Source organism: Malurus melanocephalus, unplaced genomic scaffold (assembly GCF_030028575.1).
Source record: "Malurus melanocephalus ecotype Western Australia unplaced genomic scaffold, MMel_1.1 scaffold_131, whole genome shotgun sequence".
In the NCBI taxonomy this organism is placed as follows: Eukaryota; Metazoa; Chordata; class Aves; order Passeriformes; family Maluridae; genus Malurus; species Malurus melanocephalus.
This window is the reverse complement of record NW_026623363.1, coordinates 108,380-131,476: the sequence shown is the minus strand read 5'-3', so window position 1 is coordinate 131,476 and position 23,097 is coordinate 108,380. Positions and strand designations below refer to the sequence as shown.

The window sequence follows — 23,097 nt, the reverse complement described above, 5'->3', positions numbered from 1 at the left end:
CAAGGCCAAAGTACCAGGAAAAGCATTTTTTTTGCATATCAGCTCTGAAGGTGGAATAGACACACAGAAAACATGGTTCTATCTTATGTTCACAACCCCTTTCCAACATATTTTTAGTTTCCTAAAACACAACATACAATCTCTGATTCTATGCAGACTGCTAAAGAAGTCAGCATGACTGAGCGATAGAAAATGTGGTTTAAAATATGTTTGAATTCATTTTAGAAGTGATTACTTTTAAAGAGGAAGACTACAAAAAGTTTCCTATAAAAAGATTTTCATTTTCTCTCAGATGATTCTAAACTCTTTAGTTTTGCATCTCTAGCACGTACATCACATTAACTGCACTCAAACCCCTCCCAACATTTCTTTGACATTCTGGTTCCCACAAGTCTAGATTAATATTTCTTGACCTGCCCCCCCAAAAAAGTTAAATGTGCACTTGCTAAACATCTCCCTTAAATACAGTTAGTTATGAATACAAAGTCTTTTCAGAATAAAGTAAGGTAGGATTTTTCAATTCACTATTTTCCCTCCTTTCTAAATGTCTGGATCTCATAATGGCTACCAACAAGAGGCACCAGCARTAATCTTTCCTTGTGGCTGAATATCCAGTGGGAAATGCTGGCCACAGAGACACATACAGGACACACCTGGACCAAATTCCATGGCTCATTAAAACCCCATCATAGTTCAATACTTCATGGTGGTAGAGCATAGAATAGACACAAATGCCAAACTACATGAATTCATTGAATATTTACAGGAATTTTTAAAACGATAGGAACTTAAAATCCTCTTATTTTATATWATTTTGGTCAAGCTAAAGTAACTTGGCTGAATAAGCATTCTTGTAAAATTGCAATGGCTTCCCTTTCACAAGCAACAAYACTCCCTTTAGTTTTGCTTCCAAGGCAATGATGCCAATTTACTACTTTTTTAAAAGAAATTGCACTGTCTGTAGCTGTTTCTCAGTTAAGAATACATGTTCCAATGCATAATTACCCTGTCTGTTAGAAATACTCATATTGTCTCTAATTAAAATGTTATTTCCTTCAATTTCCAGCAATTAGATCTTTAACCAAACAGAAGAGTCTGTTTCCAAACTTCGTGCCACATTAGGTTTTGGCAGACTCTGACCAAGATAACCCCCATTATTTGCCTTTTGGTAAATTGTAAAGTGAGTTTCAGAGTTCCTACACACCCTACAGGAGTTTTTCTCCTCAAACAAGCACATCTTTTCCCTGAATTATTTTCAACTCATCATCAGTTTCTTTGAATTGTTGATGCCAGAAAGTGACACTGAAGAGAATTYCCAATTATATTTGCTGTGACATTCTCTGTTTATGTTTTACCTTTCCTGGCTTATATCTCCAACATGGTTAACATCTTAGAGAATGTCACAAAGTCAGTCTTTTCTGGTCTCTGACTAGAAAATTTCCACCATGCTCTAAACTCATGGCAGTCTCCCATTCTGCTATCAGAGCATTAATATTTGTATTTTCWTGTTCCATCCTATCCTGATTGTATAAACATTCAAATAATTACATTTCCTTTACTTTACCAATTCATGCAGAAAGGTCTATGTCACTGGCCTCTTCATAATTCTTTCTTTTTTCCCCAATCCTGTGTCACTTGCAACAGTAATCAGTGAGGATCTGTTGTGCTCCTTCAGATCATCGCTAAATGCCTAATCTGGTGCGGGGCAGAAAGGAAACAGAGGTTGCAACTGAAATTTAATATACATTAAAAAAATTAAAATGTTGCAGAAGATGTCATGTAAATATAAGTAAACTTGCTGAATATTTATTATTGCACCTGAGTAGAACAGTAGCACTGATAGAAGAAATGTGAAAATGAAGGTCTAAATTTCTAATTTGTAGCCTTTTTATTACTGAGTCATGCTTTTTTTTTGTGGTCCTCTTTCCACGGTTAGACATTTTACATGCACACTAAATTAATTAGACATGTAAAAGACATTTCACGCCGGCCAACTCAACTGCTTTGGGCAGTATTCCACCAGATTTCCAGACAATTAACAGCTGTAACATCTGGAAATCTCAGATGAATGGCCACCAACCAAGCAAAAACCGACTCCATATCACACAAGCCTCTGCTGCACCCCTGGAGTTCAGAGGCACAGACATCACGGGAAGCACTTCAGTCTCCTGGCAGGCCTGCACAGGACTCACTGGAGGAGCTGCACAAGCTTGGATCATCTACATGTGCATGTCCACATGCTCATACAGAGAAGTTGGATTTGCTGTTCTGAGGAGGYCTGGAAGTTGTGGTGTGGTGACCATTTCATTGCTGAGTTTTCAACATCTCTGAGCTCTGTATCTTCCTACCCTGTAGGACAGCAAGCAAAATACTGGCAACACTCACCACAGGAACAGGAGAAGCACTGATCTTCTGTTTTGGTGTCAAAGATCAAGCCTAGGGGACTCAGAATCAAAATCTTTCTTCCATTGGCCTAGAGGTCTTGTATCCTCTAAGACGTCAGGAACCAAATAAACACAGTTTGTATCCAGCTGCCTTAACAACTGAAAGGGTAAAGTCTGAGTGATGATACAAAAATCCTAGTATTTTCTCAGGTATTTTCACGATCCTGGCTGTGGTTTTTGAATCCTGATGGCCCAGAGCTGGGACCCTAAAATTCCTGTACAACTGCCTCATCGAAGTGCTAAACRCCTAAAATGTTGGGTGATGGTGCCTTAATCAATAAAAAATTAATAATAAGAGCCTCCACAGCACAGAGCTTACAAGGCTGCTTACTGACTCTCACACTGTAGCACTGCCTGACCCCTGTGCCTTTGCCTCCAGGTTGTTCCAGTATCTTGGCACAAGGACAATATCCAAGTCCTCAGCAGCTCACTGCCTCAGAAGGAAAAGCATTCCTACAACCGATCAATCTTCCAAAACAAAAAAAAAAAAGCCAAAAGTCACATCTCTGACTAATAAGGCTTCCCACTTCAAGGCTTTATTCCACAATTCGGTTCAGCTGACAAATACAGAGATGAGGATTTCTCAACTGTGCAGTTTCCAGTAAGGGATGACCCACCCATATTTTTAGGAGAACTGGGAAAAGAGAAGCAAATCCCTGAAAATCACAACTTAGGGGGTACCACCAGGACATAGATCTGGGRAAAAGTTATCCCTTGCCTACAAGAAGAGAGTCAGCATCACAYAGGATCAGTTCCCAACATTCCCAGGGTCAGTGTGCAGGGCTGAGCATAGCTGGTGACATAGAAAAGGTGCAGCTCTCTGAGCTCCTCTGTCCTTACAGAGGGAAAAACCATATCTGAAATGCCCCATAATTAAATGGGGGAAAAGGAGAGTCTTTGATGTCAAAATTGTGGTGCTTTTACCCCACAGAATGAGAGATACTTCTCAGGTGTCAGAGGAGACACAAAGGCTGTATAGATGCTATAAAAGTAAAGAGAAAACCTTASAGGCATGTGCGGAGTTCTGTCCATATCTAGACCCAAACCTCCACCACTCTGTTTATCCAATTACCATTTCATTTAGCTGAGCAGTGCTTAACTGAAATTCTTCAAGGTTAAGGCCCCAGGAAGAGTCTCTTTTCTCTGTCAATTCTTTGATTGACTTTACCTCCATCTCTCCAAATACCCTGGATGCCCCCAAACCATTTGGGATAAGCAAACTTGTGCAGAATTTTCTGTCTGTCKCATTCATTCACTACTTAAGCAGGGAGAAAAAACCCCAACCTTTGCTTGTTCAGCTAGCTTAATGTTGAGGATAGGCAGTGATGTCCTTCTTCYATGAATATGCTAAAATTAATCCAATTTGCATGGGAACATATAAGCAGCAAATATTTATTCATGATTGGGAGGGAGCTGATCCAAGTATGTATACTAAAGTTAGGCATTAAAAAAAACAGCATAAACATTGATCACCATAGCTTTTGTATAATTAGCCACCAGGTATAATTAATTTGTGCTTGCAGTTATATTAAATCACTAACAAGCATAACATGTTTGAAATAAAGAAATAATTCAAGTAAAATGCAATTAGGGAGATCCAGTTATTTCTATCTGGGCAAAGTGACCCTCACTSTATAGCCTGATAGTTAATGAAGCTGACTTTAAAAGAATTCCTTTTTCTCCCCATGAACATTATCTTTGTCTTTTCCTAAACTTCATACCAAAGCTTCAAAATTTAATTAAATATGCTACACAGTCTGGAGGAGTGGAAAGCAAGAGATACGGCACAACAGAAATGGCAGTCTTCTTGTAAGCAGTTTGCCAACGAAGGGAGTCATGTGCAGGGTTATTGTTAAACTTAAGCAGGAGGAGATAAAAACCACATAAGCCTGTATTTTTACATACTTTATCTGAGTATCATGAAAGGTTGTGTTCCTTAGCTGAAACCATTCAATTCCAGGGCAAGGTAAAATTGCCAAGCTGGGGGTTTTTTTGTTTTATTTTTTTTCTAGAAGGCAGATAGCTAGTACAGATGATCTTTACTTCTAAAAGAGATCTCTGGTTTATTGTAGTTTTTTAAGCTTTTTTTTTTAAAAAAGACTCCTGGCCATGGGCTTAAGACTGCTCAAAAGTAGCTCAGGAGGATCAGTCAAAGTCAGCATCTCACAGTCTTGATGCWTTTCTGCTCAAGGCTTCTAAAAAGAGGATTGCCGTGAGCACGGACCGCAGGAGCGTCGCCGTGAAAGCCCACACCGCTTCCACGGCAACTTGAGCAGTTGTTCATAAGCGATTCAAAAGCATTTTGGCAGTGACCAAGGAGCTGGACAAACTCATACATCGTTAAGTAGCCCTTCTTTTATTTGTTGGTGATMCTCTGGTGTAGTTTTATAGCCTTTCCATCAGAGCCATGAGAGTGGACTGTGTGATTGCTCCTCACCTGCATCTCAACCAAAGTTGTTTGATGGACAGGAAAGCTGGTCTGAGCTAAGCTCAGAAATGTGTCACCAAAGTGGAGGCAGAAGCATTTATCTGATCTGATAGGGTCTCATTTACACAGACCACATCGGATTTAGGCGGACTACAGGCACACAAATCATGGTCTATGAGTAAGAACAAAGATAAAAAATGAGAGCTTAAGAAAAAAGAAAAGAGACAAAAACAATCTCACTATCATCTGTGCTCATCTGGTACCATGTTACCAAAATATTGAAGCACCTAACTAGATTCTGCATCTATCAYTTTGTGGACAAAATACACAGCATTATTCATTCTGTCTGTGCAAAGGTACAAAGAGGAGAGGATGAGAGTATCTCAGCATGGCTGCACTCCTGAATCAGCAAATTACTAAGATGCTTGTAATTTGGTTCTGAGAAAAAAGAAAATTTAAAAAAAAAAGAGAGAACTCCAGGAATGGGTGCAGTAAAAAACCACAGAAACAGTTTTCTTATTATTTCTGCCCTGTTTTAGCAGAGAAGAACCTTACACGTTGTTTGTAAATAAGCGAGATTCATGTAATGGAGAAGATACTCCTTTTGCAATCTGAGGGGAAAAAAAGCTTCAGAACCAAGCTAGGCAGAGACAGCTGCATAAATACATGTGGAAGGCAGGCAAGACTAGACTCTTCTCAATCATCTGCGCTCCCTGCTATACCCTAGTCCTGAAGTGAGCAGTTGAGTTCCATGTTTCAAACCCAGCCAAGTGATTCTGAACAGAGACTGGGGAAACAAGCAAAAAAAAGAAACTTCTTCGGCCCATAGGAGCAATAGCCTAAATAGCCAGGGCAGAAGATTTTCTCAGGCTGTTCCAGGACTTTCCATTATTCTACATSAGCTCTATTTCATCTGCTTCACCRGYAGGCTTTTGTTCCTCCTTTTAAGGYTTCCTTCCATGCACACGTCCTCTTCCTAGCCAAATCCAACTAAAATACCTTCATTAGATTACATTMATTCAATACAGATCTAAGCAAAGTTACCTGTCAAAACCCAATTTATTTGTTGAAGAACAGGCATTCATTTGCTTCATTAGGTTGCAATGGGTTATGCTCTATCCTACTGCCCACGCTGGGTCAAGCTTGTTTTCACTTGGTTTGCAAATCCTATGAACTGCTTTTCCTAAACATCAATTCAGCAGTCAGCAGTAGTAAAAATCCCAAACAAATCACAAACCCCACAAAAACCAAMCAAACAAATAGAATATTGATACRTTCYGTAGCTCCTGGCAAGAACACCGTTATGTAGATCATGTATAAACTGAAGGTTTTCTCACACTTTAGGTGTCCTGTGCTGTGCTGTCCCCTCAGGGCAAAAACAACAGGTTTCACAGCTCAGGCAAAGGTAAAAACCATAAGTCCAGGTGAGGAATCAGGGGGATGCTCACTATGGGGTCAGTGGGGAGGAAACTGGATCTTCAGAGCCTCTGCAACATTTTTCTGAATTTGCTTTTCTTGGACGCAGAGCATGAACTTGGCAGGTACTGGCACCAAGCCAAGCATCACAAGTTTGCTGTGTCTGTCAAAGCCTTCAGGGGGCATTTGAAAGCCAAGCATCCCCAGCTGTCCCCAAAGCCACACAGAGGTTCATGATGCACTCAGCCTGGGCACACAACCAGCCTGCAGAAGGTCAGAAGGTCTTGACACCCCACCTGACCTGTGTTTTCACTTCTGAGCTGAGTGAAGTCATTGTGCAGCAGTGAGAGATTCAGCTTTCATTATCTTTAAAAAGATTGAACAAAATAGGCTGTGTTGAGAGACAGTTCAAAAAATGCATTACAGAGGTTTGGGGCATTTGCTTGGTTACATAGTTGCCCTCAGTGGGCATTTTGCCAGAGCTCCAGCTTTTACATAAATGGGCGTTTAAGACTTTCMGGTAAGAAAGAGGGCCCACAGGAGGAAGCTATTTACAAGGTAATTGTCACTTTTTCTTCCTGTTTTCAAAAGAATATAATGATATGGTTTTATCTTGTTAATATTAGCTTTGGAATAACTATCTAATACTAGTCTTGCATTGCACAGTACTGCTCTCAAACTTTTATTGGAGCTTGTATACATATGCATGTGTGTATATATACATTTATATATGTGTGTGTGTGTGTGTGTGTACACAGAGATGTGATTTTGCTGCCAAATCATCTCCATGGCTTCCACCTTAGAAAAAGCATTACAGAYCCAATTGTATGCAATTGAAAGGACAGCTGAGCCGGCTGAGACTTGTCAACCTGGAGAAGAGGCAACCTGGACACGTAATGCATGACATAGGCCAACAAATTRAAGAGTGTCATTGAAAAAATGGATAAAAATTGGCTGTATGTTGTGTCTTCCAGCACAAAAACCAAGGGACACAACATGAAATGTGCCAGAAAAAGGCACAGGAAAAATAAAAGACAGCAGTTCTGTTTGCTAAAAAACTCCTTGCAAAAGAGTATTGTGGACGGAAAAGGTTGCACGGGCCGACAGAGAACCTGTACCAGAAACTCAAAGAAACTGATATTTTAGGCCTATCAAATAGTAAAAACCCACACACCAGATTTATGAAACATTGGGAATTGGGAGTGTACTTGGAGGAATTCTATTTCTTTCCTTCTTTTTAGCCTTCCCTGTGCACCTTCTTGCAACCACCTGGATAGAGGGCCCAATGAGCCCTTAGACAGAGGCAGGAGAGATGTTCTTAAACTCTTGAATTTCCTGTCTTTCATAGATGACCTGTATTGGGTTCATGTTGTGCCCTAACACCTAGTTACAGAAATCAGTAGATGAGCAGAAATTCTTAGTCCAACCTCTGGAGCTGAGAACTAATGTTTTAAGGACACYAGAACTTTCCTCTGTGATACAGAGCTCAGAGCTGTACCAAACCCCTTTCTGGAGGAAAAGGATTCTGAGATGCATCTCACAGACCCAACAGTTCACAGATTTACAGTACATTAACTGTGGTCATGGGAAAATGTTGTTTTTTTCTTCTGTAAAGGGGGTCTTGCGTAATATGCAAATGCCAAAAGGGATTAGTAGAAGAAATTATTTTTGCAGCGTGTGAAAGTGTGCTGTGCCAATTCTCAGAAGGTCCAGCTCCAGCCAAGCCTTATGACAGACCCAGAGGCAAGTGCACAGCCCTCAATACCATTGCCCATTAGGGATGGGCAGAACCAGCTGAGAAGTCAGAAACACAGGCAAAAATAGTMATTTACAACAGTTTCATTGCCCAGCCTTTCTGAACTAACCCTGACAGAAAGCATTTCAAGCAGAAAATCCCCTTTCTCTTTTTTGTAACATAATATTTTACAGATATTCCATCCTTATAGAAAAGTCCTACAAAATTAAAATGAGAAGAAAGCTCATGAACTTCAAAAAAACTGGACTCAATATTTCCCTGATCATGTTATATAAGATTCTGCATGAAGACAGACTATGTGAAATTGTGGAGGCTTTCTGAGATTGGGTGTAATGACAAAATTTTACCATGTTTGTCAAAATGCAAAACAATACCTTTTTTTTAAGCATAGGCTTACCTGATGCACCTATTGTGCAAAAAAATCTCTTAATACTTTTGACTAGTTGTGTTTGTATTGGGAAGAACCATCTAAAACATGGTCACACTAAGACCATGAGGTCTTTGCAAATACACTTTTGAGCTTGGTATGTGTTCTGCACTTCATATGGGAAAATAACATAAAGGGACTGGAAAATGTGTATCAGTTGGGAATGAGCTCATTATCTATGCATAAATATGCCAGGTTAAACTAAGTATATTTGCAAAGTTTCTTTCTTGTCAAAATATGGAAAGCGGTGGCTTAGAATAGACTGAGAAATTATCAGGATCACCCTTTTTTATTTGTTAGAACAAAGCATTTTACAGACTGGTTTATCAGAGTCCCAGGCTGCCTATTAATTCTCAAAACAATGATGCAGCAGTTCTCCAAATTTAATCACCTGGTATCTGTTCATATTTATTAATTGGGTATTTGAGCTATAAAATGGTGTCCTGCAGATCAGACACAGCTCAAACAAAAAAAATCCTAACCAGAATAGTGAGCTCTTTTGCACATCTGAAGTTACCAATTCATGCTTAAGGCTCCAAATAATTATGAAAGAGACTGGAAAGTCCAGCRGACCACAAATGGCATGAAAGAAGCTTGCAGGATTAGACACGGTTTGAGTAATATTGTTGAAAACATACAGTAGAGTTTAAATAAAAAGCAAACTCTAATGTGCATAAAAACTTGAACAGGAAGCAGACTGAAAAACAACTACAAGCAAGGAGGGAAATGAACAAGTCTATTTGATCTTTCCAGCTGACTTAAATATGAACACTTAAAAAAAATAAAATAGTGACAACTAATTTGTGATGTAAAATTATTCCTGGTTTAATTAAATTAAAATAAATGAATGTGATTAATTATCTAGGTTGGGAGATGTGTCTACCCAGACAGAATTCCTCTCTCAGACCCATTGAGGGGAAGCAGGTGGATCAGAATGACCTAAATTTCACTCAGTGTTGGAAATTAAGGGTTAGATTTTCAAAGCTTTCCAAAAGGTTTCAACTACATCCCACATTCTTGGCTTCGTGGCTACACCCTCTGGAGCACTGMAGTGACTTTTCTTCTATCCTCACTATTTTTTCCTGCTGCAAGAGAGCAGGCAAAATCCCTGCAATGCAATATTATTTGGATTGCCTCGTTTTCTTGTAAACATAAAATGATTTTTACAGAATAAGTTGTAAGAATCTGTTGGATCAGAAATTAGTCTTATGTTACTGCCCACCATCCCAATCTGATTCTATCCTCAGCATCCTTTTGAAAGTTAATTAAATGGGAGCAGGACAGCTTTCCTTTCTCCTGGGTCTTATCTCCCTGTATTAAAAATTCTGATACCAAGTGCAACTCTGGTTATGGAAGAACAGCATTTCTGATATATTAAACAAAGACAGCTGACTTTCCAAGCTGKTTTTTTTTACATAATCTTTTGGCCTGCCAAGTGGCCCAGCACATGGTGTATACAGATGCACTAGAAGACAGACAACTTTCATACCATAAATTCCTTTGCTACTCTTCTGCTCTGAATGACAACAAAACTTTCTGCTCATTTCAGTGGCAATKATTCCAGCCTTATCAAAGATTGCCAGTCTAGTTATTCAGGCTTAAGAGCAGTTTGTATTTTAGAATAACTTTTTCTGACCCTCTTTTCCATTTTATTTTTTCATTGCCCCCTTTGCCTTCCTCTTTTTTTTTTTTTTCTTTTTAAGAAGCAATTTGCTTTCTACCATTTGCTTTCTCAGCAGGGCTGTTATCAGCACTAGTCACTAACAGAGGACAGCTGGTAAGGGAGAGGAAACAGTCAGATCCTTAAGAACATAACCATGGATTTAAATATATGAGCCTGCACTGTAAATTGTTTTGTTATGCAATTTGTATCAAACTCACTCCATAAGTCAGGAGCATGCCCTGAAGCRTGTAAAGTTCATAGAAACAGTCGGGTAAGACCAAAAAGCACACGTTTGAACAGATGAAGCAAAGGAGACCATTTGTTGCACAGCAGCCTTTGTAATTCTGAGAACTGGTCCCACATTCTGAAGCGGATGAAGTTGTTTGTGTAAAAAAAAAGATGAGACTCACAGCTGGAGGAAACACAGGTGTCAAAGTCTGTTGTTACTGCTTTTGTTGTGGCTCCAAACAGGCAGCCATACTTGATAAGCAAGAAAGACCAAAAAAAAAAAAGAAAAAGAGATAATTGAGAAAGTTCAGCCCAGGACTAAATGGGTGCAGCAGCCAGGTGGGTCATGTTTTCCTTTAGCTTATCTTTTCTATAATTAATTTCTTCCTAGCTAAGACAACCAGATTGCTCAATTCAAGGCGAAGGCTTGGACTGCTGGTTTCAACTCATCTTCAGCAGCAGCTTCAGGACTGACTTCAGAAGGAATTGCACTTACACCAGAGCTGAATTGGCTCACTGCAAGGAAACATTATAAAACCCTTTTAAACCTTCAAGCTGYCTGAATATTACCCTGTTGGTTTCCTCTCATATTCAGCAGCAAAGTTTCAAACTTAAGACTGTAGTCCAAAGGGGAGCTGGAGCTTGCTGAAATCACTGCCTAAACCTCAGCTTGTCCCCCTTACAAACCATTTGGCACCATTACTGAATGTTCCCTTTGGTTCAAACCTGAGCAGACCAGCAGACCTTGACAGCTGCCTCTGCTCTTTCCTATTAAAAAGCTCAGACACGGCATTGGTTTTAGAGGGGAAAGTGGCAGGGAACCAGACTCTGCACTGGCATTCCGATGGTTTAATTGAAGATGAACACTTTGTTCAACTCTTGCCCCTTTCCCTGGGGTGGCCAGCGTTGCTTCAAACGCCTGCTGACTTCAACAGAGACAGCTGCAGGACACAGACTCATGTATCACAAGCTGCGTGCAACAGGAGATAGCTGAAGGGCAGAACTTCAAAGCTGTTTGCTGCAACCACCCGGACTGCACGGGGCTGCTGCCACTGCCAGCTGGTGGCTCCAAGCTCAGACGTGGGGATGTGGCCTCACAAGCAACTTGACATTTGCCATATCTTGGAGGTGCTGTATATCCACCCCAGAGAGGCCGGAAGGCAGCARCCAGGGGAGTGCTGATTGCATCAACATTTTTTTCAGGCTAGTCAGGCTTCTCCAAGAACTGACAGCAGTGCATCACTCTGTGTGTATTTCTCCCCTTGCAAGGAAAGGGCTGCATTTAAAGTGAGGAGGAATTGAGATGGTTTTAGCTTGTTTCCTCCAGCACACCAGCTTTAAACATTATTTTAAAACTTGTGTGAAATAAAAAAAAAGATAGAAAAAGTATTTCTTGGTACTCGAAGAACATCTCACAATGTTTCTATTGGAGGCAGTGTTTCCATTTCCACAGGAAATTATCATACACATCCTGATGAACATCAAAAGACTCAGGCAGTATTAGCTGGGAAAGACTTAGTGGGCCCAACATTAATCTGAATGCAAGATTTTTTCCGCCTCGTGCAGGAGAATCTGGTATGGCAGACAATTCAGTGAGCGCAGTTGAGATGGTTTTCCARCACAGGGGTGTGTGCTCATAACTTGTGCCTTATTTCTGCTGCCAGTATCTGATGCAGCACTGGCTGAGTCRCTCGGTGTGGCTGCAGTTTGGGCTCAGTGGGTCAGTTTTAGACATGCCAAGACTTGGACCCACGTGCTCATAACTTCAGAAAGCAATAGAGCCAGTGGCACTAACTTACCATTTCAACAAGGCTCTACCAACCCCATGAATGAAGAAAAAGAAGGAAAAACTAAGGAAACTTGAGGCTTTTTTTCTCACCCCTTTCACATTAGAACAGACTCCCTAACTTAAACTAGATCTAACAGGGTCTCCTGCAACCAGAAAGAGTGCAAGGCACTTTAGATTACTGCTTGTGTGGTGGCAGTGCCGAAAAAGGATCATAGGCTGGCAGACCATGCTCAGAAGATGTCTTTGTGGGGCTTGTCCAGATCACTTTACATGTTTCTGTTGTTGTGTACAAGATTGAGGTGTCCTGATGCACATACATTTTATGTTTCCAGAAGCTGACACCAAGCCTCTCTCTTGCTCCATGACCTCTCATGGCAGCTTCACCTGAAAGGGCCCCGAGAAAGGGAACAGTGGTGCTCTGTGGCTGGAAAAAGTTGGGTGCTACCTCCAAGGAGATGGGTTGGAGGGGGCACATTCTGTGACTGCAGCTTCACGTTCAAATCACCACACCCCAAAACCAAGCCCAGGAAGACCAATGTCAAGCAGCCTTCATCCTCACTGCCTCACCCTCACAAAAGGATTGCAGCAGGGTGGACAACTGCCATCACAAATGCAGTTTAACTGGAGAGCCACCATCTTATGTTCTTATTTCCTTCCCAACCTCTGTGCCTGGGCTCACACCATTAACAGCTATCCAATGCTCCAAACGAACAAATTAAAGGTATAACCACTAGAGATGATGGCTTACAGTTGTTGGATGTCCTGCTTAATTTATTAAGCCTCTTTCGTTTCCTCTGCTGAAAGGAAAAGGCAAATTCACTCAACCACATCAAGCCTGGAGTATTGTGGCTCAGATGGAAGAGGTTCTCAGGACTCTTCCTCARATCCTTCACCTTGTGAATTATTCAGGCCCAATTTCTTCAGAAAATCATCACCCATTTATGTCACAGGTACTATGTAACAACGGACATGCACTGATGTCACGCTTTTTGTGATATAAACAGGGATACTTTGGGTATGTTGTAATTTGTCACACCACATTTCAGCCACATCTTATCCATGCAACACACTGAGCAACTTTCTTCACTTTTGATATTGAGCCTTGGTGAAATACTTCTCAGTAGATGCAGCTGTCATAACTCATTTATGGATTGTTTACAACAGATCTGCTGATAGAAAACAAAATCCTTCCATTATTTTTGTTTGGTTAGGAAGATCTTTTTATTCAGGTAGGAAAGGACTAAGATTGAAGCACAGACACGAAGAGTGCCCATTAAAAAATCAGCCTGAGTGATTTTGTTGACTGACACATTACTAGTGGAGCCTGAAGAACACAGATCTGCTGCTCAGCACAAGGCTCACCAGACTTAAATTATCCATGGCAGGGTGAAATTTTGCCTCCAATTACATTCAGAAAATGCTCTTGGTTTAGACAACAGCTGTCCCACTAGCCTTGTATTAACTGTTCAGAGACTGTAGTGTGAGAAAAAACTCTCCAAGTGCTGAGAACACCACATACCTCGAGCCACCAAAGGGCACCACTCAACAGAAAGAGAGAGAAAGCCATGCAAAGGTTTCTCAGGACAAGGAAAGTTATTGTGGTGGAAAACATCCCTGTGCTGCTTCTTTTGCCTTTCCAAAGAAGTCTCTCACTGACAGCTGTCTGCCAAATTCCACAAGGCTGGAAACAATCTGATAACTGTACCACTACCACAACACTTCAGGGAAGACACTACTCAAAACCTTACTGTGATAAAGGAAATCCATCTACCACTAATGATCATCAGTACATCAGCAGGTTCTGATTCTCAGTGTGGACAGCAAAAATTTGAAGACACATTTGAATTGAAATTCTAGTAAGTGCTTACTTACTTTTAGTTCACCGACCATGCAATGACAAATAGTAAAAGAATGGCTTCTGTAATTAGAAATATTTTTCTGTCTTGTGAATTTCCCTTTCATTCAACTGATGCGGTTGATGAAGAATCCTTTTGGCCCCAGAAATGAAGTAATATGACATGGGAAAATAATTGGTTTTTTACAAAGAGAACATTACAGACCCAAATTTCAGAGGACAAACTGAAAAAAAAAAAAGTAATTTTTTACCATGATTCTAAGGCAATTTATAAATTGGAACAATTGGAGCTGGTCATATTGCAGCCTGCTGTAAGTATGTACCATTCTGTATTCATTCCTCAGGCAGCTGTAGCAGTAGGGAGGCATGGTATGGCTTTTATTTATTCTAATCTGCTTTGTTGTTCTCTGTAGCACAGAGATCATTAAGAAGTTTTTCAGATACAGAAAAACATAACCCAAATTTTTAATGGCCTCTATCTCAGCTCCTCCCTGCATATGCAGCTAATTATTTTTCAGTTGCAYATTTGCTGGGCCTTCCTTTATTCTGGTCAGTTCAAGAACACCTAAGAGTTACTAATAAAAGGTGACCTCTTCTCTAAATATTCTGGCACCTGGGGAGAAGACATGCCATGCATCCAACGTCCTTCTACTCTTAAGCTTGGAAATTTTTTAAGTCAACGAAACAGAGGTTCTATAAAATCAGGCTTTCCTGTTTGAATTTTGATTCCAAATCAAGGCAGGAAGACCAGAAGCAACTACTCCTGGGATTTGCAAGCTGCACCTGGCTGTATATCTCCTTCGGCGTTCATTCCATAGGCACAAATGAAGAGGACAGAACATGAGACAGAGGAGGCTCTTCCAGAGCAGAGGGGAATTTTGCAAGCATTTGGGGGAGTAAAAGTCACAAGCATTATAACTCTGTCAATAATGCATTATACTTGAAAGGGTCTGGGTATATCTATCAATTAGCAAGTTAGAGTCTCCCTTCTAGGGGAGTTTCTGAATATAAAACCCTTACCTGATTTGATGGACCAGCGCTTTCAAGCCCGTCAGCACCTGCTCTCCAACTTGATATACTCGCAAACTGTTTTAAGTGAAGCCAAAGGATCAAAACTTAATTAACAGTGAAATACTTCTTATACTGATCGGTTTGCACCAGATCTCCTGAGGGACATAGATTTGTCTCTCTCTGGAATCCCCACCCTAGGCTCAGCTGCTCGTTAGGAGGTTTGTGTTTTGTCATTTGGCAGACGCTCACCTGCCGCGCCGCTGCGAYGGAAGAGCGCTTTTGGCAGCAGAGGCTGCGTGGCTCGGGAGCAGGGGAGGCAAGTCCTGGCAGCTTCATCTCTTAGGAGCGCTCTGGCTCTGCCAAGCCAAACAAGACAAGGTGACAAGCTTTCCTTGCTGCTCCTCTGTGGAAAGACTCGGGAGTTATTTGTTGGTCGCACGAGAAGGGTTTGATTTCTTTTTCCTGCAGGGATAACAATCATCCAGGTGTAACATTTCAATTAAAAGGCTTTCCTTCTCTGGAGCCACTGCAGCGAGAATCACATCTCTGCTTAGGACAAGGGCTTTGCTTGCAGCAGAAGTGCAGAGGTGAAGCCACCACAAGTGGGACTTTCACAGGTGGGGTCAGATGCCCGGTGCAGTCTCTCACAAGGCCTGAGCAAACTCTAGGATCTCAGGTATAATGAGTTGGTGTAAAGGAATGACACTGGCAAGGATTCGTGCCATGAGGGTCTTAACACCTCTGCTGAAAAGAGCCTGTTACTGCCAGAAAGAAGAAAAACTCCATCATAGCCTAGAACAGCTGGGCCCTGATGGTTTCCTCACTTGCTGCAGCAATGATGGGTTTTAGGGCCACTTAAAAAAAACCACAAAGCTAACCTTGTCATTCCCTWAATTTCTGCAAATCTCTGAGCACATCTGTATAAATATCCATGACCCAGAGGGGAAAAACAATATATTTAAAATACGAAATTGGTGCCAAATCTAACTCATCAGTCTCTGCTAGAATTCCTGAAAGTCTTGGGAGGTGGGACCTCAAGCAGTTTATTTTGGCATCCTTCTCAGGTAGGGAATCTTTTGATTGCACTCACTCTGGAGAGGACCTGTGCTTTGGAAGAGAGCAGGGTAAGCACCAACATGAGGGCAGAAGAAAGTCTTATAGTGCAAAGGCAGGGGAAAAAAAGATAAAATTGACCTGACTCAGTGTTTTCCATTCAGGGAGAATAAGAAGGMGAGAAAAGGAATAAAACAGTTTAAAGTTGTGAGAAAGTCCTTTTCATCTAGATAATCCTTTTGACCACACAGGATTGCTCTTCCCACAACTCAGATGTTTTGTTCCTCCTTCCCTTCACACTTCAAGTGAAAGGAAACTCTAACAATCTATTGATACTATCTTCAAGACATATCTTTGATTAAAAATGCTTCCATTGCCAATATCATGCTACCTGAACCCTCTGAGCCCCAAGATTCAGCCCCAAACACAAGGACAAGGGAAATAAATACAAATGTCCTCATATAAATGGCAAGTTCGTTTRCCTTTTGTCTTCTACATTCATTTTATAGTCCAAATGTTTTTTTCACACCCTGTCTGATCTCATGAGAAGTAGAGTCTTACTGTAGCTCAGTTTTCCTTTCTTAAGCACACAACAAACCAAGCAATCAAGGCAACTATCAGTTATTTTTTTCAAGCTGTAGTTGTGACTAGGATGTCAAAAACAACCAGGCAAAGGGGTTTTTTTCAGCTAGCCGTGGTTTCTTATCTTCCCACCACTATTTTTAACATCAAGCCAATATTTTTAGCTTTGTCTGGTGAAAATAAAAAAAGAGAAAGAGTAAGTTGTTGCTAGATTTGTAAGTTTTCCAGGGTTGCTGCAGAGCTGTCACTCAGCTGTCCCTAGGCTGACCTGGGTGCCATCTCTCTGCTGCCTGGACAGCATTTGAGCCAGAGTCTGCAGGTTTTAACCCACCAGCCAGGCTGCCCATCTGGGCTCACACAGTCACAGTCTCTCCCGCTCAATCTGCATATTTTGCGTAGAATGAAACCCTCTTTAGGGCTCAGTGACAAAACAACTTCATCACTAAAAATGTAGATGAGTCATGGTGGAAAAAAGAGAAAAGGATTGCAGTGCCTGCTCCAGGAGACATTTACACACTTGAATTAAGTAGCTGGGGTAATGCTGCCAGGGGCACAGATCTTATTCCTCCCAGGTGAGTGCACTAAGCCCCAAATTTTTTCTCACCCTGGCATCCAAAATATTTCAAGTGTTTTCCCARTAAAAGTGGAGCAATAAGAGGAGTTAAGAACTTCTCTCTCCTCTACCAAAATAATGCCCATATATCTGGGTGATTTCAGTTCAAACGTCCTCAAGGTGAGGAAAAAATGCAATCCTGGCTTCCCACACATAAATTAAGGGCTCCAATCACCAAGTTCTTGGATGAAAGGGATTGCATTTGCTTTGTTATTTCCTCTCCTTAAAAAAGCCATAAAACAAAATATTATATTTGACACTAATTTTTCCTGAATAAGAAAAGTCCATTTGCATCCTAGCTTAAAAAAAAAAAAAAAAAAAAAAAAAAAAAAAAAAAAAAACATAGCTTAAAAAAAAAAAAAAAAAAAAAAAGATCTGAAGTGGTTATTCTGCAGAAGTAAAACTTTTGTAAAAGCTTTCAATTAAACTGAGCTTAATTTCTCCTCTAATTTATTAAACTGAGCTTAATTTCTCCTCTAATTTTTCCCAATTTAATTGCCAACCCAACTGGAAATAACAGTTCACATAGGTTCACATAGGCAGAGACCAAATTTCTGTTAATCACTGAGATGATTTTACTAAAAACTTCTGTAAACAATCTGTTTGAAAAGCTAAYACTTTTCTGTGTGGAATATCCAGCCCTCCTTTCTTAGGGACTTCTGTTTGAACATGGGAATTGAAAAAATAAATAAATAAATAAAAAGCAGTCCTTGRCTGAATCTTGTTTTGTGCAGTCCCAGCTTGTAAGGAATTTTGTTTAATTAATTGGCTATAAATATATTTAAATATGTATCTACATGTGCATGTATGCAGTTTGCTTTGAAAGAGAGACACCAGCTAGGAGCCTACCTGCTTTCCCTGCTTCCCACTGCTGGAATAACTCTCACTATCGTAGCCTTCCCATGGATTGCTTCCACGTGGTTCACCAGGGAATTGGGTTAAAAACCTCCCCCACCAGCCAACAGGACTCTTACTATTAGCTATATTATGTCCAGCAGGAAAGTTTCTTTTTTCAAGAGACATAGGTCAACCTGTCAGATTTATTCTCATATTGTTGACACTTCCATCACGGCCTCTCATCTGTTCAGAGTCCCTCCCTAGGATTGGTCTCAATTATTCTTTGCTTCTGACCCATCCAGCAAGGCATGGAAATCATAGAATCTTCAAGGCCTTTAAGATCGAGTGCCTCAGCTCCCACTTSTAGATTTACCACTGGAATGACATCTTCAGAATGATCATTACCAAATTCATAATGAGGCCACTSGCTCTTACTGCAGATATTGACACTGTTCACATCACCAGAAATTTTGAAGTTGAATACTGGAAGTTGCTTAAAAACTTTCCCAGCTATTAGGAAGGAACAACGACTGGRACAATCAGTACCAGTAAAAACATCTGGGAAAATTTGCCTTTTTATGCCTTGYTTTATATTCTTTCTCCTCTACCAGGGGTAAAGAGAGTCTGGAAAGTCTTGAAAAATTTGTGTTCTTTCCCAAAAACAAAGGAGGGTTTCGGAAAGAAGGCTGGTATTTTTCTTGCTGTCCTTGGGTAGCCAAAACTAAACTGAGTTATTCAGCACTTAAACAAAACAATTGGCCACACTTCACAACCATTAAAAAGAAAGAACTCAAGCTTACTGAAAATGGAACTTCCATTCAAAAAACTCTTTTGTATTTCAAAAAAGAGAAAGGAAAAAAATGAAGTTTCCTATTTTTTCAGGTTGGTCAGAGGTCCAGGCAGGGACCTGACACCCCCAGGCTGGGAATCTGGGATGCCAGAATGACAGGAGCAACAGCAAGCCCTCCTCCCCATCTATCAGAGAACCAAATGGGTTCTTGAAAAACCCAGCCAGCCTGTCCTCACAGCAAAATGTTAGGTGTGAACATTTGGGCTGAATTTTTGAACCATCCTTTCTCCCCAAGTGACCAGTTCCACATTCCTTTGGTACCTGTCTTCTAATGTGCCAAACAAGGCATTACATGGGGCTGGTAGATGCAATTCTGCACGCTTCCTATACCTTACCATRCCACAGAACTGTACAAATGTGGCTCAAGAGGATGCCAGGTGTCTCATGTGGAGTATTTTAGTGGCAAAAAAAAAATAGAAATGTTATAGCATGTCTCTTCAATGAATTGTATCCTTCCTGGAAGGAATCATGTTGTATTTGTCCAGAGATGTCAGTTAATACCTGATCCAGGTTGTGCTTAACATARCGAGTAGCTGTGAGTGTGCAAGCAGATACAGAGTTGTTTGTGTGCAAACAGAGCAGGAGAGCCTGCTCCTGCTTCTTTTAGTGCTTTTAGCATCCTTCAGCACACCTATCACATAACTCTCCCTCTCAGCTTCCTTCTGACCTCTGTAAACTCACAAGAGCTGATCTGCTTCTTTATACCTTCTGGTTGTGACAATTTGCCCCTCTAGGACTGTGGCACACAGATGAGGACAGCATGCCATGGAGCTCACAGTGCAAAGATCCTGGTGAGCTTGTGGGTTTATCAGAGAGACCTTTGAAATCCAAAGACAAATCTGCCAAGCCACCTTTTCCCAGCCATAGCTTCCTGTGGCCTGTGGTTATTCACCATTTAAGCCCATTCAGCAGCAGAACTAAAATACAGACACAGTAAATCCCACTGCCACCATCTCCATATACAACACACTTTATTATAACAGAATAAGGGGTTCTGCTCTGCTGGACCAAATCAAGTTGGTCAGTGTTAAGTATCACATTTTAGATTCAAATCCCTGCTAAACCCTCTGCTTATGCTCGTGGTTAACATTATTTTTATATCTGTCTTCAGAAATGAAAGACAGCAGCAGCTCACACATAGCAGCAACAGCATCAGCAGCTTTTAAAGGCCAACTCCATAGATTAAAGGGTGATACACTGAGCATCGAAATCCCACCACCCCAGTGTCTACTGATTAGGTTGGGAGAAAAGCTGAGTGACAAACATGTTTCCAATCTGCCTAGCCCATGCAGCGAAATGGAGCAATCTGGCCTGAAAAGGGATTTAGACTTTTGTTGTGCACAAGGGGAGAAAAAGCTGATTTAAATCCATCAACAATGCCYTCCCTCTTGGTGATCTCAGAGATAAGGAACAGAGTCTGGACACAGTTCATATCCTACCTCTCACCAGGCCCCACACTTCCACTCAAAGACAAAAGCTGGCAGATGAGGGCAAACGATGCTGCCTTGCTATTGAGCTGCCTGCTCACATAAAAACACGCTGTACAATGCATGGAGCCTGCCCAGAGCATTTGATCTAGCAAATTTTAAAGGGGGAGCAAATCCCCAAACSTGTAGGAAGAGAAATATATACCCTTTTAGATCATCAAGACCATTGCTATTAATATGTGTATAGCACTGATGTGCAAAAAGGATATTTGCAGACAAAAAAGATCTTACTGTAACCTGTTTACAGCCTAAACCAAACAGGCATTTACATCAGAGAATAACAACATCCTGTGGCTGATACAAGTGGGGCAGGCAAAGGAGAGACAAGGGRAAAAAAAAAAAAAAAAGGAAAAGGAAATAAGGTTTCTAAGAGAGCTATTAGATCCCCTTACAAGGAGAGCAGATCACATGGTTTCCTTTATCCTGGTTGTTTAATATATGCCATCCCTGTGCGTTTCCCTGTGACTGCCATAAGGAGTGAGCCATTACATTCTCTCTTTATCCCTTGTCATAAGGACTGAGAATGAGGTGATAACCCATTTTTCTGAAACCTTTCCAGACCCTTGGAAAAAATAAAAAAAAAAAAAATGTTTTGCCTTGTTTTATCTGAAAGAGATGAAAATGTAAAAATAATAAAAAAAAAATATTCTGGTTTCCTATAAGTGAATCTGCTTTTTGCTCATCTTTAATTATACTCATTTTTTTTTTTTAATAAAAGTGAAATGAAACAGCCATGCAGGCATGCACGTGGGGAAAGTCAATCTGTGYAAAAAGCAGAGACTTGTTTCCATGTGACAAAAATGTCCCTGACAACAGTTGTGAAGAACACCAACAAAATGGTTGCTGGAAAGCAGCAGCAGCAGCAGCAGCCATCACCTCCATCACTCCACGGATGCCCCTTGTGATAGGCATTAGTGCAGAGCTTCCTCCTTCACAATGATTAAAACAGACTTCAGCAAGCCCTCACTGCCACCATCTTTGGAGAGCAGCATTCAGATGCAGATTGCCTTAAATCCCATCAACCCATTCAGGCGTTCGTATGCGAGTGTGTCTGCCCCGAGTGTGTGTGCACGAGTGTTTGGATGCATTTATACACACACACACACACACACACACAATTCTCCCCGTGCACACACCTTTTCCCCACCCTCTCATTCAGAGGGAAAGAGCTAAAATCGTCAAAGAGGAGAATGTGTATTTTCCAGGCTACTTTGTCAGATGTTCATGTGTGCATCTTATAAATATTTCATACCAAATATTTAACATTATTCCTTCCCCAATCGGATCAGCTTTGAAATGCTCCTCAAAGTGAATTCTCCCCTAACAATGGCTTGACGCAAAAGCCTTTTTTCTCTCTTAAGAAGAGAAGGCTGCACATGGTCTGCTACCATAGCAGCATGAATAGTTCTTATTTAATGGAAAATAAAAGATACTTTACATTAATTCAGTGGGGGATGGAAAGCCTGGCACATGCGTACCTTGTGCTTCAAACATGGAGGAGCATCATACCTTGACCTCCCCTCTCCCGGTCCCATGATTATTACCCAGCTTGCATTAGAACCATAATGGGAAGTGACAAGTTTATGTAAATGATCCACACAAGGATTTTGCTCTTGTAAAACAGAGCAGTTACTCTGGGCTTTCTAATTATTTCATGCCTTGTGGTTCTGTGATGGGGCAGAGATGACTATTACTTGAAAAGTATATTGTGATTGACAAGCCACTGTCCCCCTGGAACTCATTAAGGCCTGAGCTTTGCAAGAGCGGGTAAAAAAACCCTACCAGGCACACCACACACACACACACATCCTCACCCCAGCGCCGGCTGCTCCTTCAGATCATTTGTTGGGATTTTTGAACTGATAGAGAAAAGCATAATCTGCATGTATCTCAAACAAGTACCACCTCCTGGCTACAAATTGACCAATTATCCTCTGCTTTCACATTCTCACTTTTAAATTTGTAAGCTTAGCAGCAACATACCTGTCAGACATGCAGSGGGGTTTGGATTTCGACACACTGGATGGAAAGTCACTTGTTTCRCAAGACACTATTCAACAGAACAGGGAGGAGAGGGGCTGGGACAGGGGACAAGGTCWACCCTAAAAGCTGCCACCAGTGCATTTCTGCTGCTCTGATTTGTGCCAAGAGCCTTCCAGTATATGTGAAAGGCCATTCTGCTGTCACTGCTGTCACTATTTGCTTTTCTTTCTTAATTAATTTTTCTGGCCTTTAAACTTGCAGAGAAAAATGACAATTTCTTTGGCAAAAGTAGAGCCCCCATCTTTCGAAACACACACTATGCTGCAACCAAGAAGGGAGGAAGAATCCTATTCAGGCAGCTGCATTGTTTCCCAGTGTAGAAGTGGGTTGGAATTCTGCTGCCGGTTTGGGACGCAACACAGTTTGGCATAAAATCAATTCATTGTTAACTCCACTGTGGTTGGATCTTATGGGCAGCATTTCTTACTTTTAGTTTTGTTTGATTTGTGATTGAAGCAAAACCTCTGGAGACACAAAAGGCCCTTTGCCCACTTCGATTCTTCCAWTAGAAAACATTGGCCCTTTGGTGACTTCAAGCTACCCCAATCTTTGCAAGCAACAAAACTAAAAGGCCAATCAGCTTTTGAGGGCTTCAGTTTCAGTTTGACCACTTTG

At 41.0% G+C, this 23,097-nt stretch overlaps 1 long non-coding RNA gene across 1 annotated transcript in view; it reads right to left on the bottom strand.

Moving 5' to 3' along the window:
* Positions 1–22,482, bottom strand: part of LOC130576222 (uncharacterized) — a 72,756-nt gene extending 50,274 nt beyond the window's left edge. Inside the window, exon 1 of the long non-coding RNA XR_008965646.1 lies at positions 22,423–22,482. This is a non-coding gene — a long non-coding RNA (uncharacterized LOC130576222). The remainder of the gene's footprint in view (positions 1–22,422) is intronic.
* Between the last annotated feature and the right edge of the window lie 615 nt (positions 22,483–23,097).